Source organism: Phocoena sinus, chromosome 3, assembly GCF_008692025.1.
Source record: "Phocoena sinus isolate mPhoSin1 chromosome 3, mPhoSin1.pri, whole genome shotgun sequence".
In the NCBI taxonomy this organism is placed as follows: domain Eukaryota; kingdom Metazoa; phylum Chordata; class Mammalia; order Artiodactyla; family Phocoenidae; genus Phocoena; species Phocoena sinus.
The window spans coordinates 83,928,442-83,946,000 of NC_045765.1; the positions used below are offsets into that span (position 1 = coordinate 83,928,442).

General features: G+C 36.6%; 1 protein-coding gene across 4 annotated transcripts in view; it reads right to left on the bottom strand.

Moving 5' to 3' along the window:
- FER (FER tyrosine kinase) overlaps nt 1-17,559 on the bottom strand; it is a 477,424-nt gene that overhangs the window by 434,922 nt on the left and 24,943 nt on the right. Inside the window, exon 1 of one of the 4 annotated variants that reach the window (XM_032625919.1) lies at nt 11,784-12,066. The exons of the other annotated variants lie outside the window; for them this stretch is intronic. The gene's annotated coding sequence lies outside the window, so the exon portion shown is untranslated. Of the gene's footprint in view, nt 1-11,783; nt 12,067-17,559 lie in introns of those variants that run through there. 4 annotated transcript variants of the gene reach the window in all.

The following is a 17,559-nucleotide window of genomic DNA, read 5'->3' on the forward strand; positions in this document are numbered from 1 at the left end:
CAATCTGAAAACAAAATTAAAAAACAATTCCATTTACAACAGCATCAAAAAGAATAAAATATTTAGGAATAACTTTTACAAAATAAATACAAAATTTACTCTTAAAATTATAAAATATTTTTGAAAAAAATTAAAGATGACCTAAATAAATGGAAAGACAGATGTTAATGGATCCAAAAGACTTAATATTAAGAAAGCAACTGCCCAACTTGTTCTACAAACTTAACTCAATCCATATGAAAATCTAAGCTAGCTTTTTTTTTTTTTGCAGAAATTGACAAGCTAATCTTAAAACTTACAAAGAAATGCAAGGAAGCCAGAATAACCAAATAAATAAACAAACAAACCAAAACACTCTGAAGAAAAAGAACAAAGCTGGAGGACTCAGACTTCACTGCCATGTCTATTCAATGGAGGAAAAAAGTCTTTTCTACTAAAGATGCTGGGAAAATTGGATTCCACATGCAAAAGAGTTAAGCAGGATGTCTCCTTAGACCATACACAAAAAATTAAATCTAAAGGAATCACAGATCTAAATATCAGAGCTAAAACTATAAAACTCTCAGAAGAAAATATAGTAGTAAATCTTTGTGACCTTGGTCCAGGCAATGGTTTCTAAATATGACACCAAAAGTGCAAGCAACAAAATAAAAATATGTAAATTTGTTTTCATCAAAATTAAAAACTTCTGTACTTTAAAGGCCACCATCAAGTAACTGATAAGACCACAGAATGGGGAAAATATTTACAAATCATATATCTGATCAGGGACTTTTCTCTGGATTATATAAAGAATTCTTACAACTCAATAATAACAAGACAAACCAATTAAAAATGGGCAGAAGATCTGAGTAGACATTTCTCCAAATAAGATTTATAGACGTCCACTAAGCACATGAAAAGATGTTCAATATCATTAGCCATTAGGAAAATACCAATCAAAACCACAATGAGCTACCATTTCACACCACTAAGATGTCCATAATCAAAAAGACAGATAATATCAAGTGTTGGAGACTGTGAAGAAATTAGAAGCATCAGATACTGGTGGTGTAAATGTAAAATGGATAGTTCCTCAAAACTTAAACACAGAGTTATTATATATGACCCAGAAATTCCACTCTTAGGTATGTACCCAAGAGAAATAAAAACATATGCCCACACAAAAACCTGTGCATGAATATTCGAGCAGAATTATTCATAATAGTCACAAAGGGGAACAACCTAAATGTTCATCAACTGATGAATGGATAAATAAAACGATGTATCCACACAATGAAATTGGCAACGGTAATGAATGAAATGTTGAAACAAGCTACAGCATGGATAAACCTTGTAAACATGCTAAGTGAAAGAAGCCAAACACAAAAGACTGACATGCTGTGCTGTCTTCTTATATGAAATGTCCAAAATCTATTTTTAGAGGCATAAATCAAATTGGTATTGACTAGAGCTGGCAAATTTGTGAAGAAATGAGGAGTGACTGCTAACGGGTACTGGATTTCCTTTTGGAGTGAGTTGAGGGCTCTAAAATTGATTGTGGTAATGGTTGCACAACTCTGTGAACAGAATAAAATCCATTAAATTGTACAGTTTAAATGGGTGAATTCTTCAGCATGTGAGTTATAGCTCAAAGTTGTTAAAAAAAAATCTCTGCAGTATAACTTATAATCATCTAAAGGTCAGTTATCAGACACCCCAAAGTTATTCCTGCTTGTTTGCTATAAATCCCAAGAACTATGATAGAATTTATTTTCCCCTCCAGTCCCCTAGGATTTCAAGCAGTGAATCTTTTAGGGTCAGTTAGAAGAAATAAAGAAACACATCTTTTATTTTTAAGTCTGGCTCATCATATCAGAAGTCAATTTAATTCAGCTGAAATCCTCTAACCTATACAGAAAAGTAAGAAAAGGTTTCTCTCTCTAAGCTCAGTGATACCATCTAAAGAGATGGTAAAAATGTGTGGGTTTTTCAAATAGAAAACAAATTCCAATATTTTCCCAACTGAAAACTGTCTGGTTTTATGATCGAACAAGTAGAGCAGAAAAAAGGTTGTGGAAAAATGTACTCCATCAAGGTTTCCAAAGTTGCAAGCAGGACACTAAATGGACCTTAACATAAATAAGTCAATAAAAGTAATTAACTTATTCACTTTAATATCAAGTAGGATAATTCCAGTTTATTCACTTTGTAGGTAGTAGCTTTAAAAAATTTACTTTGATATACTGTATCTTTATGGGTCACAAAAAAGAACATTTTTCTGTTATTTTACTTATAGCTCAACTAAGTCTCAGTGAAGATATACTCTAACTCATACCATGTTTTCAATGGAAGAATAAGAAATTTTTTTCCAAAGAAAGGTGAAACATTTCGCTTTTTTTTTTAAAAACTATATCTGAGATTGTGGTTCATTTTATTCTGTAGCTTGGAATAAACATCACTTCTGCTTCTAAATGCATCTAGCTGTGGTCAAAGCTTTGACAATAGTTTTTTTCTCTCATTATTAGGAATTTCAAAAGGATTATGAAGAGCTTAGATGAATAAAAAGGGAAACAATCTGGCAGCTATCTGAGAAACACTCCAGTCCACCCTAAAGGCTTATTTATGTACACCAGTATTCTAGGTCAGGGTGAATATAAAATAATTTAATCAAAACCACAATGAGCTACCATTCCTCCTTGAGGAATCACAAATAATAAAAATTTTTAAAAACAGCTCCATAATTAACTGATTATGTCTAATTATTAAATTCGTAGAGATTATAAATACTTTATGGAATTAAAGGGAATGGTATCCTACGGATAATTTTTCCACAGATGTCAAATGATATACATAAGACTATTCAATTCAGTAGTGTTTGGAATTTTTTTAAAAACTGGAAATATTAATTAAAAGGAACTGACTAGGTAAATTACAATCAAAGCTGCTGCAGTTGCTTGTACTGATAACTGAGAAATCCTAGGGAGTACCATTCAAATCATAGTCTGTGTGAATCTGTTCAGTGTCCAACATTCACAACCATATGTGGTAGATGTGATCATGGCATATTCATTCAGTGGAGTATCATTCAGCCCTAATATAAAAATGAGAAAACTTGTGTATTGATTGGGAAATATCATTAACAATTATTAATAGAAAAAAGTAAGATACAGAACTTGGTATGCTTACATTGTGTAAAAAGGAGGAAGAATAATAAAAATTAAATTTACTTGTTAAATGCATAAAATATTTCTAGAAGAACACACAGTGGCTGGGACACAGGAATGGGAAGGAGACTCTTCATTATATACTCTTTTGTACGTTTGAATTTTGTTTTAAGTGAACATATTGCTATTACTTATTCAAAAATTAATTAAAGAATTTTTGAAAAGAAAAAATTAATGAAACCTGAAGTAATCCAGAAAAGTTTCCTAGAAATGGCAAGACATGAGTTAAGGTTGGAAAAACCATGATTTAGATAAAAAGGTTAAAAAGGAAATGCATTTCAGGAAGCAATATGGGGAATATAAGTGACTGGGGGTGAAGTAAACAAAGAAATGTCTCCAAAATCAAGCTATATGTGGCAAGCAGTGGCAGATGGCATGCCAATTTACCTCTTGCTATTCTAACGGGAACTAATAAGGCTCAAACTCCTTAACTGGTGTTTAAGGCAAAATAACAAGATCATGAATGTGATGTTTTAAATGGTTAGTTTGCTGGTGCTAGTTATACAAGTGTGTTCAGTTGGTGAAACTTCATAAAGCTGAGCGTCTGTGATTTGTGCACTTTTCTATATGTATGTTATAGTTAATTTAAAAAGAGACATAGAGATAGAGTTTAATCTGGAAGCTAGGTATAAAATAGCTTGAAGACAGCAAAAACATAAAATGAGACATAAGAAGGCAAATTAATAAGTCACTACAGCTATACAGCTTGAGAAATGAGGATCTATAATTGACAATGTCAGTGAGAGTTAAGACCAAAGAGGCTTGACCTGGTAAATGGATTTAAAGAAAAGAGAGACAGATGATACAATGATAACTTCAAGGCTTTAATAATAAATGATGACAATATCAATAGAAATGGAAGAATGAGAATACGGAGCTACTTTAAAGAAAATACATTCATTTCAGCAGGAAATAAATGCTTAGGTAAAATACAAGGCTAAGGATACAAATTTGAGAGTCAGCTGCTTAAAGGTGATAAAACCAATAGATTGAATGTTGACAGAAAAGCAGAGAATTACAAGGACAAAGCCCATGAGAATGTATCAATGGAGGAACTAGAAGAAGAAAAGCCAAAGGGTAGAGATTAAGTAAGCAAAAAAGAGGTTTGACAGAGTTACAGATGATGGGATATAAAAGAAGTTATTAGCAATGTCGAATGTCAGAGAGAGATGTGAAAACTGCAAAAAGTCATTATTGGAATTTTCAGGTAAAGCCAGTATAGTAAAAGTAGTACTTCAGAAGTTCCTACCACCAATAACTAATAAAAAGAACAAAAACTGTTAAGAAAAAACAAAAATTTAAACATATCATCAGCAAATAAAGGAGTAAAACTTTATGCCACAAGTTTCACAGCATAGTTTCAAAAGAAAAAAAGGGAAAATTCTGGTGCTCTAGGCAGCATGGAAATGTGCCCAACACTACCCCTCAACTTTCAGAAGATATCCTGAGGAAGAAGAATTAACAAAATCCTGTATCCTTCATCTTGGAGGATACTCCAAGATGAAAAGCAACAGCATACACTGAACAGACCAACCTAGGGAAAAATCAAGAAAATAACTAAAGGAATATTACTCAGCCATAAAAAGAAACGAAATTGAGTTATTTGTAGTGAGGTGGATGGACCTAGAGTCAGTCATACAGAGTGAAGTAAGTCAGAAAGAGAAAACCAAATACCGTATGCTAACATATATATATAGAATCTAAAAAAAAAAAAAAATGGTTCTGAAGAACCATAGGGAACGATAAGCTGGGAAGAAGTGAGAGATTGGCATTGACATATATACACTACCAAATGTAAAACAGATAGCTAGTGGGAAGCAGCCACAGAGCACAGGGAGATCAGCTCGGTGCTTTGTGATCACCTAGAGGTGTGGGATAGGGAAGGCGGGAGGGAGACACAACAGGGAGGGGATATGGGGATATATGTATTCGTATAGCTGATTCACTTTGTTATACAGCAGAAACTAACACAACAATGTAAAGCAATTATACTCCAATAAAGTTGTTAAAAAAAAAAAAAAGAAAGAAAAGAACTAAAGAAAGAAGCTTCTCTGTACCAAGACAGGACCTCAGAAAAATGCTGGGAGGGCAGCCTTGGTTTGCCGTTTTCCAGAGCTCTGTGAAGAACTGGTGGATGAAATTAAATCCAGAAGTACAGGATGTTTAATGGAATCTCATAAGAGAGAGTAAATCTCAGGGCCCCCAACAAGGCCAAACTCAGTCCCAGCCAATACCTCCCCACCCCTCTATCGCCATGCTCATATGACAAATAAACCAAAATTAAAAGTAAAACCTAGGAATTCCCTGGTGGCGCAGTGGTTAAGAATCCGCCTGCCAATGCAGGGGACACGGGTTCGAGCCCTGGTCCAGGAAGATCTCACATGCCGTGGAGCAACTAAGCCCATGCACCACAACTACGGAGCCTGCGCTCTAGAGTCCGTGAACCACAACTACTGAGCCTGCATGCCACAACTACTGAGTCCGTGCACCTAGAGCCCGTGCTCTGCAACAAGAGAAGCCACCGCAATGAGAATTCCGCGCACCACAACGAAGAGTAGCCCCCGCTCGATGCAACTAGAGAAAGCCTATGTGCAGCAATGAAGACCCAATGCAGCCAAAAATTAAAAATAAATTTTTAAAAAAAGTAAAACCGGTCTTCCCTGGTGGCGCAGTGGTTGAGAGTCCGCCTGCCGATGCAGGGGACACGGGTTCATGCCCTGGTCTGGGAAGATCCCACATGCCACGGAGCGGCTGGGCCCGTAAGCCATGGCTGCTGAGACTGCGCGTCCGGAGCCTGTGCTCCGCAATGGGAGAGGTCGCGACAGTGAGAGGCCCGCGTACCGCGAAAAAGAAAAAAAAAAAAAAAAAGTAAAATCTAGCTTCTGATCCAAACAAGATGGCATAGACCATTTTTCCCAGCTCAGCCCCACAAAACACAACTATTAACACTGAAAATAGCAAAAGGGACGACCAAAGAATAACTCTGAGAGGTAGAAAAGGGAAACTCCTTTGGCCCTAGGACTGGAAGAACAGCACAGAAGCAGGGTGTCTTGTACCCCCCTCACCAAACAGAAAATGGTCATCCATCCCTGACTTTTCCCAACTTCCAGTCTGGGAACAAAAGGCAGTCCGTGTAGGCTAACTCCTCCCAGGATCCAACAAGCGTCCCTCTGACTACATCAGGCAAGCCAGACACCACCAGCAAGGGAGACAGATTATGAGCCTCACCAAAAACAAACAGCCAGGGGAAGCATTCTCCTTCCCTGATAGGCCTGAGAATCCCATTTTCTGCCAAGAGAAACGGAACTAGGCAGGAAGAACCAGCAAGAGAGATCCAGCAATAGCAAGCAGCCCAGTCGGAAAGTCTCCCTGTCCCCACAGGTCCAAGGATCACCTTTCCCACCCAGAAACACCAGAGCAGGTACACAGAACTGGCAAAAGGGAGCCAGCCTCTAGCAAGTGGTTCAGTCCAGGAAGCTCCTTGTTCTCTGCGAGTCCAAGATTCTCCTTTCCTGACCAGAGACTGTAGGGCAGCTAGGGGGCACGGTAAAGAAATCCTATCTCACCCCTTCTCTAACCAATAGACATCTAGTACTGCTCAGCCTAAGAAAAATGTCTTCTACTCCCTCAAGTAGCACCACCACCATCAAGAACCAGTGGGAGCCCTAGTGATACCAGATAAAGCAAACCAAAATAACAGCACAAAGACTCAAAATTAAACTGTCACTGGAACCACAGCCCACAAAAATAGGCCAAGAACTGCATGTTAAATCTAACCAGAGTGACTGACTGCCTGTAAAAATAAAAGATTGAAATAGGCTATTGAAATAGAGTCTCCTAACATAATAGATAAAATATCTAGGCTTCAATTGAAAATCACCTGTCATATCAAGAACCAAGAAAAATAATCACAAGTTAAAAAAGAAAAGACAATCAACTTATGCCAACAACAAGATGAATCAGATGTTGGAATTATCAGAAAATGATTTTAAATCAGCCATCACAGAAATGCTTCAACAATCGATTACAAATTCTCTTAAAACAAATGTAAACCAACAATTACAAATTCCCTTAAAACAACTGTAAAATTAGAAAATCTAAGCAAAAAATAGAAGTTATTAAAAAACATGGAAATTATAGAACTAAAAAATAATAATAACAGGAATAAAAAACTCACTAGATGAGCGCAACAGTAGACAACAAAGGATACAATCAGTGAATGTAAAAAAGAGGAATAGAATTCAACCAATCCAAACAACAGAGAGAAAATATACAGAAAATAAGAAGAAGAAGCAGCAAAGCCTCAGGGACCTGCAGGACAATAACAGAAGACCCAACATTTGTATCGTCTGAGTTTCAGAAGGAGAGAAGAAAGTAGGGCTGAAAGAGTATTCAAAGAAATATGTCCAACTTGGTGAAAGAGAAATCAAGACAGTGTGGTATTAGTAGAGGATAGACAGTAGATGAATGGAACAGGATAAAGAACCCAGAAATAGACCCACATAAATATGCTCAACTATTTTTTGACAAAGGTCCAGAAGCAATTCAATGAAGGAAAACTAGCCTTTTCAATAAATGGTACTGGAGCAATTGGATATCTATAGGCCAAAAAAAGAAAAAAAAGAATGAACTCTGACCTAACACCTTACACAAAAATTAATTCAAAAACTTAAACATAAACGTAAAACTGCAAAACTTCTATGAAAAAAGAAACAGAAGGAAATCTTCAGGATCTAAAGCTACACAAAGTTCTTAGACTTGAAACAAAAAAACACAATCCAGGGCTTCCCTGGTGGCACAGTGGTTGAGAGTCCACCTGCCGATGCAGGGGACACGGGTTCGTGCCCCGGTCCGGGAAGATCCCACATACCGCGGAGCAGCTGGGCCCGTGAGCCATGGCTGCTGAGCCTGCGCGTCCGGAGCCTGTGCTCCACAAAGGGAGAGGCCACGACAGTGAGAGGCCCGCGTACCGCAAAAAAAAAATAATTAATTAATTAATTAATTAAATTAAAAAAAAAACCACAATCCATACAGGGGAAAATTGATAAATTGGGCTCCTCAAAAGTAAAAAGGTTGCCCTGTGAAAGCCCATGTGAAGATGAGAAAAAGACAGGCTATAGACTAGGAGAAAATATTTGCAAACCACATATCTGACAGAGAACTAGTACCTAGAATTCATAAGACCTCTTAAAATTCAACATTTAAAAACAACAACAATCCAAATAGAAAATGAGCAGAAGACATGAACAGACATTTCACAGAAAAGGATATAAAAATGGTGAATGAGCACACAAAAAGATGTTCGACATAAATTAGCCATCAGGGAAATGCAATTAAAAGCACATGGAGATACCACTACATACCTATCAGAATGGCTAAAATAAAATATAATGACAAGACCAAACACTTGTAAGGATATGGAAAAAGTGGATCATTCATTTGTTGCTGGTTAGTAGACAAAAAATGGTACAGCCACTCTGGTTTCTTATAAAACTAAACATTCAACTACCATACGACCCAACAATTGCACTCTTGGACATTTATGCCATGGAAATGAAAACATATGTTCACACAAAAACCTGTACACAAATGTTCATAGCAGCTTTATTTGTAATAGCCAAAAGCTGGAATCAGCACAGGGATCCTTCAACAGGTGAATGCATACCATGGAATACTACCCACATTAAAAAGGAACAGTCTATCGACATAGACAACAACTTGCACGAATCTTCAGGAATCCTGCTGAACGAAAAAAGCCAACCCCACAAAGTTATATACTGTATGATTCCATTTATATAACATTCTTGAAGTGAAAAAACTTTGGGAAAAGGACAGATTAGGGGTAGCCAGGGTTTAGGGCCTGCAGAGTGGAAAAGGGAGGTAAGTATGGTTATAGAAGGAGGATACAAGGGATTCTAGTAGTGTTGGAACTGTTCAGTACCTTGATGGTAGTGGTGGATACATGAATCTAGACAAGTAATAAAATGTTACAGAACTTAACATACACACAACAAAGGAGTACAATTAAAACTGGAGAAATATGAATAAGATTAGTGGATTATGTCAATGTTAATATCCTGGTTGTCATAGTTTTGCAAAATGTTACCATGAGGGGAAACTAGATCAAATGTACAAGGAATTATTATATCATACAATTGCGTATTAATCTACAATTACCGCAAAAGAAATTTCAGTTTAAAAAAAGAGTAATGCCCAGACCTCAAACTACAGGTCGGGGGAAGAACAATAACGTGGAGAGGGTGTCACAAATTTAGCTACATTCTTCCACAAGTAATAGAGCAAAAGCTGCCTATGTCAACCATAAGGAAGATGAAAAAAAAGACTACAAGGATATTATACAATCATACTGTAGCCAAAAATTACAAAGAGAGAGAGAGAGCAAGCAGGCGGGGGTACAATACAGACTGAGTTGTAATATAAGTTCCAATTGGGCAAGGAATTACTCTGATCTCTTCCCCCACTATCATCTCCAGTGCTTAAAACAGCACCTTGCATATATAGTAGACAATAAAAATCTGTTAAATGAATTAACTGGTTGAGGCTACAGAGCATTATACATGCATCCCCTCATGCCCTACAATCCCTACTTAGCCCTCTTCATTCTTTAGGATACTCAGTGATTCTAGGTATTAATTCTATTATTACTTGTATCAAATTTACAATCCTAACCTATAGGTTAAAATTCAAACTCCTTTGCCTGGTAATCCAAGCTGGCCCCAGACAGCCTTCCACCCTCAAACAATAGTACCACAGTTTTCTACCTATGGTCCCTTAAATGTCTCATGATCATACCTCTGTAGCTTTGCAGATGTTGTTCCTCCAGTCTAAATGTTTTTACCCTTGCCTGCCTGCAGAATTTTCAACAACTAAACTGCAAAGTTGTTTTCTCTGTGAAACATTCTCTGACCATCCCCACAACCATAATTACCCAGTCCAACTTAGGTGTTCCCTTTTCTCAGATCTCAGGGATCATGTATGTACCTCTGATTAACATAACACTTCTCATAGTATATTTTAATTATTTTTCAGGTATATTTCTCCCATCAAACTATGATATACATGAAAATAAGAATATTACAGAGTTTTCACTTTTATAACCCTGGGGCTAAAATTACTATCCATATACAGTAGGTATTCAATTTATTATAAATAATTGCAAGAACAAACCCATTTTTTAAAAGATTTGTAAATGAGATTTTAAAATAAGAATTTCTATAATTTACTGGATACTGAGTACAAATCAGGCAGAAATAGAGCATTATACAAAACTACAGGCATGTCATTAGCAAAGATGTCTATTTTAAAATAGCATCTTTTAAAATACACATCTTTTTAAAAGGCAAAACTAATAAATAGCATCTTTTTAAAAGGCAAAACTAGTAAAAGTCCTAAAAAAATTATTGACTATTTAAATTTATTTAAATCTTTCTTATTTAATGGCATTCAGCTTGGTATTTAGGATCAAGTGAGTTATGTTGAGTTTTCAATTCACCACAAATAGTGATTAAAAACTTTAAAAGAACCATTAAAAACTGCCATATTTTCAAAAATTAGAATTTCATCCTGTATAAACTAGATCTATAAATACATACTTCTTAAACAAAAATGGACACTATTTAATAGCAAAATATAAAAAAGATAACTAGTTTCCTTGACAGGACAATAGAATTCCCATGGTACTTCTTATAAATATAAGGGTATAGTCAAGTATTTCTTCTAAAATGCCTCTTGTTTTTCAACTTTTGGCTCCACAACTTTTTTACATCCTGGAAACTTTTTTACATTCTCCAAATATACAGAGAAAGTACTGCTTTTATATAGCATAAAGAAACTTTAATCTGTACTGAATACTTCCAAGTAAGGAAGATTTATGTTAACACAGATGATATATTGTTGTCACAAATATTTCTTTAATCATTTCATTTTTTAACATTGAAAATAAATTCAAATATACCACGAAGGTATGCTTACATAGAAAAATCAAAAAATAAGTGAATAAAAGCTATGCCATAGAAACAGGAAATCTTTCATTCTTCCTCCAAGACAAATTTTTATAAGCTGACAAGAAATTTAATAGGAAGATGGCAGAGTAGAAGGACATGCTCTAACTCCCTTGTGTGAGAACACCGGAATCACAACTAGCTGCTGGACAATCATAGACAGGAAGACACTGGAACTTACCAAAAAAGATACTCCATATCCAAAGACAAAAGAGAAGGCACATTGAGATGGCAGGAGGGGTGCAATCACAGTAAAATCAAATCAACAACTGCTGGGTGGGTGACTCACAGGCTGGAGAACCCTTATACCACAGAAGTTCACCCACTGGACAGAAGGTTCTGAGCCCCACGTCAGGCTTCCCAACCTGGGGGTCTGGCAACAGGAGGAGGAATTCCTAGAGAATCACACTTTGAAGGCTAGTGGGATTTGATTGCAGGACTTTGACAGGACTGGGGGAAACAGAGACTCCACTCTTGGAGAGCACACACAAAGCAGTGGCACATTGGGACCCAGGGGAAGGAGCAGTGACCCCAGGGGAGACTGAACGAGACCTACCTGCTAGTGTTGGAGAGTCTCCTGCAGAGGCAGGGATGGCTGTGGCTCACCGTGGGGCCAAGGACACTGGGAGCAGAGGTTATAAGAAGTACTCCTTGGCATGAGCCCTCCCAGAGTCTGCCATTAGCCCCACCAAAGAGCCCAGGCAGGCTCCAGTGTTGGGTTGCCTCAGGCTAAACAATCAACAGGGAGGGAACCCAGCCCCACCCATCAGCAAACAAGCAGATTAAAGTTTTACTGAGCTCTGCCCACCAGAGCAAGACTGAGCTCTACTCACCACAAGTCCCTCCCATGAGGAAGCTTGCACAAACCTCTTAGATAGCCTCATCCACCAGACGGCAGACAGCAGAAGCAAGAAGAACTACAATCCTGCAGCCTGTGGAACAGAAACCACATTCACATAGACAAGATGAAAAGGCAGAAGCCTATGTACCAGATGAAGGAACAAGATAAAACCCCAGAAAAACAACTAAATGAAGTGGAGATAGGCAACCTTCCAGAAAAAGAATTCAGAATAATGATAGTGAAGATGATCCAGGACCTCGGAAAGAGAATGGAGGCAAAGATCGAGAAGACGCAAGAAATGTTTAACAAAGACCAGGAAGAATTAAAGAACAAACAAACAGAGATGAACCATACAATAACTGAAATGAAAACTACACTAGCAGGAATCAATAGCAGAATAACTGAGGCAGAAGAAGAGATAAGTGACCTGGAAGACAGAATGGTGGAATTCACTGCTGCAGAACAGAATAAAGAAAAAAAATTAAAAGAAATGAAGACAGCCTAAGAGAGCTCTAGGACAACATTAAATGCAACAACATTCGCATTATAGGAGTACCAGAAGGAGAAGAGAGAGAGGAAAGACCATAGAAAATATTTGAAGAGATTATGGTCAAAAACTTCCCTAACATGGGAACGGAAATAGCCACCCAAGTGCAGGGAGTGCAATGAATCCCATACAGGATAAACCCAAGGAGAAACACGCCAAAACACATAGTAATCAAACTGGCAAAAATTAAAGACAAAAAAAAATTATTGAAAGCAGCAAAGTAAAAATGACAAAAAACATACAAGGGAACTCCCATAAGGTTAACAGCTGATTTCTCAGCAGAAACTCTACAAGCCAGAAGGGAGTGGCATGATATACTTAAAGTGATGAAAGGGAAGAATCTACAATCAAGATTACTCTACCCGGCAAGGATCTCATTCAGATTCGATGGAGAAATCAAAAGTTTTACAGACAAGCAAAACCTAAGAGAATTCAGCACCACCAAACCAGCTCTACAGCAAATGCTAAAGGAACTTCTCTAAGTGGGAAACAGAAGAGAAGAAAACAACCTACAAAAACAAACCCAAAACAATTAAGAAAATGGTCATAGGAACATACATATCAATAATTACCTTAAATGTGAAGGGATTAAATGTTCCAGCCAACAGAAAGACACAGGCTTGCTGAATAGATACAAAAACAAGACCCATATACATGCTGTCTACAGGAGACCCACTTAAGACCTAGAGACACATACAGACTGAAAGTAAGGGGATGGAAAAAGATTTTCTGTGCAAATGGAAATCAAAAGAAAGCTGGAGTAGCAATACTCATATCAGATAAAATAGACTTTAAAATAAAGAATGTTACAAGAGACAAGGAAGGACACTACATAATGATCAAGGGATCAATCCAAGAAGAAGGTATAACAATTATAAATATATATGCACCCAACATAGGAGCACCTCAATACATAAGGCAATTGCTAACAGCTATAAAAGAGGAAATCGACAGTAACAAAATAATAGTGGGGGACTTTAACACCTCACTTACACCAATAGACAGATCATCCAAAACGAAAATAAATAAGGAAACAGAAGCTTTAAATGACACAATAGACCAGATAGATTTAACTGATATTTATAGGACATTCCATCCAAAAACAGCAGATTACACTTTCTTCTCAAGTGTGCATGGGACATTCTCCAGGATAGATCACATATTAAGTCAGAAATCGAACCTCAGTAAATTTAAGAAAACTGAAATTATATCAAGCATCTTTTCTGACCACAACGCTATGAGATTAGAAATGAATTACAGGGAAAAAAACGTAAAAAACACAAACACATGGAGGCTAAACAATACGTTACTAAATAACCAAGAGATCACTGAAGATATCAAAGAGGAAATCAAAAACTACCTAAAGACAGATGACAAGGAAAACACGACAATCCCAAACCTATGGGATGCAGCAAAAGCAGTTCTAAGAGGGAAGGTTACAGCTATACAAGCCTACTTCAAGGAACAAGAAAAGTCTCAAATAATCAATCTAACCTTACAGCTAAAGGAACTAGAGAAAGAAGAACAAACAAAACCCAAAGTTAGCAGAAGGAAAGAAATCATAAAGATCAGAGCAGAAATAAATGAAATAGAAACAAAGAAAACAATAGCAAAGATCAATAAAACTAAAAGCTGGTTCTTTGAGAAGATAAACAAAATTGATAAACCATTAGCCAGACTCATCAAGAAAAAGAGGTAGAGGACTCAAATCAAAAAAATTAGAAATGAAAAAGAAGAAGTTACAATAGACACCGCAGAAATACAAAGCATCCTAAGAGACTACTACAAGCAACTCTATGCCAATAAAATGGACAACCTGGAAGAAATGGACAAATTCTTAGAAACTTATAACCTTCCAAGAGTGAACCAGGAAGAAATGGAAAATATGAACACACCAATCACAAGTAATGAAATTGAAACTGTGATTAAAAATCTTCCAACAAACAAAAGTCCAGGACCAGATGGCTTCACAAGTGAATTCTATCAAACATTTAAAGAAGAGCTAACAGCCATCCTTCTCAAACTCTTCCAAAACATTGCAGAGGAAGGAACACTCCCAAACTCATTCTATGAGGCCACCATCACCCTGATACCGAAACCAGACAAAGATACTACAAAAAAAGAAAATTACAGACCAATATCACTGATGAATATAGATGCAAAACTCCTCAACAAAATACTAGCAAACAGAATCCAACAGCACATTAATAGGATCATACTCCATGATCAAGTGGGATTTATCACAGGGATGCAAGGATTCTTCAATACATGCAAATCAATCAATGTGATACAGCATATTAACAAATTGAAGAAGTAAAACCATATGATCATCTCAATAGTTGCAGAAAAAGGTTTTGACAAAATTCAACACCCATTTATGATAAAAACTCTCCAGAAAGTGGGCACAGAGGGAACCTACCTCAACATAATAAAGGCCATATATGACAAACCCACAGCTAACATCATTCTCAATGGTGAAAAACTGAAAGCATTTCCTCTAAGATCAGGAACAAGACAAGGATGTCCACACTCACCACTATTATTCAACATAGTTTCGGAACTTTTAGCCACAGCAATCAAGAAGAAAAAGAAAAAAAAAGGAATACAACTTGGAAAAGAAGAAGTAAAACTGTCACTGTTGGTAGATGACGTGATGCAATACACAGAGAATCCTAAAGATGCCACCAGAAAACTACTAGAGCTAATCAATGAATTCGGTACAGGATGGAAAATTAATGCACAGAAATTGCATTCCTATACACTAATGATGAAAAATCTGAAGGAGAAATCTGAAGGAGAAATTAAGAAACACTCCCATTTACCACTGCAACAAAAATAATAAACCTACCTAGGGAGACAAAAGACCTGTAGGCAGAAAACTATAAGACACTGATGAAAGAAATTAAAGATGATACCAACAGACGGAGAAATATACCATGTTCTTGGATTGGAAGAATCAACATTGTGAAAATGACTATACTAACCAAAGCAATCTACAGATTCAATGCAATCCCTATCAAATTACCGATGGCATTTTTTATGGAACTAGAACAAAAAATCTTAAAATTTGTATGGAAAAACAAAAGACCCCGAATAGCCAAAGCAGTCTTGAGAGAAAAAAACAGAGCTGGAGGAATCAGACTCCCTGACTTCAGACTACACTACAAAGCTACAGTAATCAAGACAATATGGTACTGGCACAAAAACAGAAACACAGATCAGTGGAACAGGATAGAAAGCCCAGCGATAAACCCACGCACCCATGGTCAACTAATCTATGACAAAGGAGGCAAGGATATATAATGGAGAAAGACAGTCTCTTCAGTAAGTGGTGCTGGGAAAACTGGACAGCTACCTGTAAAAGAATGAAATTACAACACTCCCTAACACCATACACAAAAATAAACTCAAAATGGATTAGAGACTTATATGTAAGGCCAGACACCATAAAACACTTAGAGGAAAACATAGGAAGAACACTCTTTGACATAAATCACAGCAAGATCTTTTTTGATCAACCTCCTAGAGTAATGGAAATAAAAACAAAAATAAACAAATGGGACCTAATGAAACTTCAAAGCTTTTGCACAGCAAAGGAAACCATAAACAAGACAGAAAGACAACCCTCAGAATGAGAGAAAATATTTGCAAATGAATCAATGGACAAAGGATTAATCTCCAAAATATATAAACAGCTCTTGCAGCTCAATATTAAGAAAACAAACAACCCAATCCAAAAATGGGCAGTAGACCTAAATAGACATTTCTCCAAAGAAGACATACAAATGGCCAAGAAGCACATGAAAAGCTGCTCAACATCACTAATTATTAGAGAAATGAAAAGCAAAACTACAATGAGGTATCACCTCACACCAGTTAGAATGGGCATCATCAGAAAATCTACAAACAACAAATGCTTGAGAGGGTGTGGAGAAAAGGGAACCCTCTTGCACTGCTGGTGGGAATGTAAATTGATACAGCCACTATGGAGAACAGTATGGAGGTTTCTTAAAAAACTAAAAATAGAATTACCATATGATCCAGCAATCCCACTACTGGGCATATACCCAGAGGAAACCATAATTCAAAAAGACACATGCACCCCAATGTTCATTGCAGCACTATTTACAATAGCCAGGTCATGGAAGCAACCTAAATGCCCATCAACAGATGAATGTATAAAGAGGATGTGGTACATATATACAATGGAATATTACTCAGCCATAAAAAGGAACAAACCCTTTGGGTCATTTGTTGAGACGTGGAGGGATCTTGAGACTGTCATACAGAGTGAAGTAAGTCAGAAAGAGAAAAACAAATATCGTATATTAACTCATGTATGTGGAACCTAGAAAAATGGTACAGATGAACTGGTTTACAGGGCAGAAGTTGAGACACAGATGTAGAGAACAAACGTATGGACACCAAGTGGGGGAAGCCGCAGAGGGGTGGGGATGGTGGTGTAATGAATTGGGAGATTGGGATTGACATGAATACACTGATGTGTATAAAATTTATGACTAATAAGAACCTGCTGTATAAAAAAATTAATTAAATTTTTAAATTTTTTTTTAAATTATAGAATTTGAATTTATATTCCTTGACTAATAAAACCCCTCCAAATCAGTTTATGGTTCAAGTTAGTTTATCAGAGTATGTTTGTTCATTGATAAAGACTATAAAATCATTTGCCCAAATACAAAAATAATTACTTAATGGTATTTCTTATCTTTTATATTTTTCAATACTGACAGAAGTCAGAAACAGTGACTATGTGAACAAAGTCTTAAGCTGCTTGCAGCAAGACAGAAACAAAGTCACAAAAAGCCACCAAGTGTGCAAGTAATAACCACAGTTACAAAACAAAAAATTGACCTCACATGAATACAAAATGAGGTGCTTTTTCAGAAGCAGTTAAACAGGCTGGAATGAACAGTCACCAAA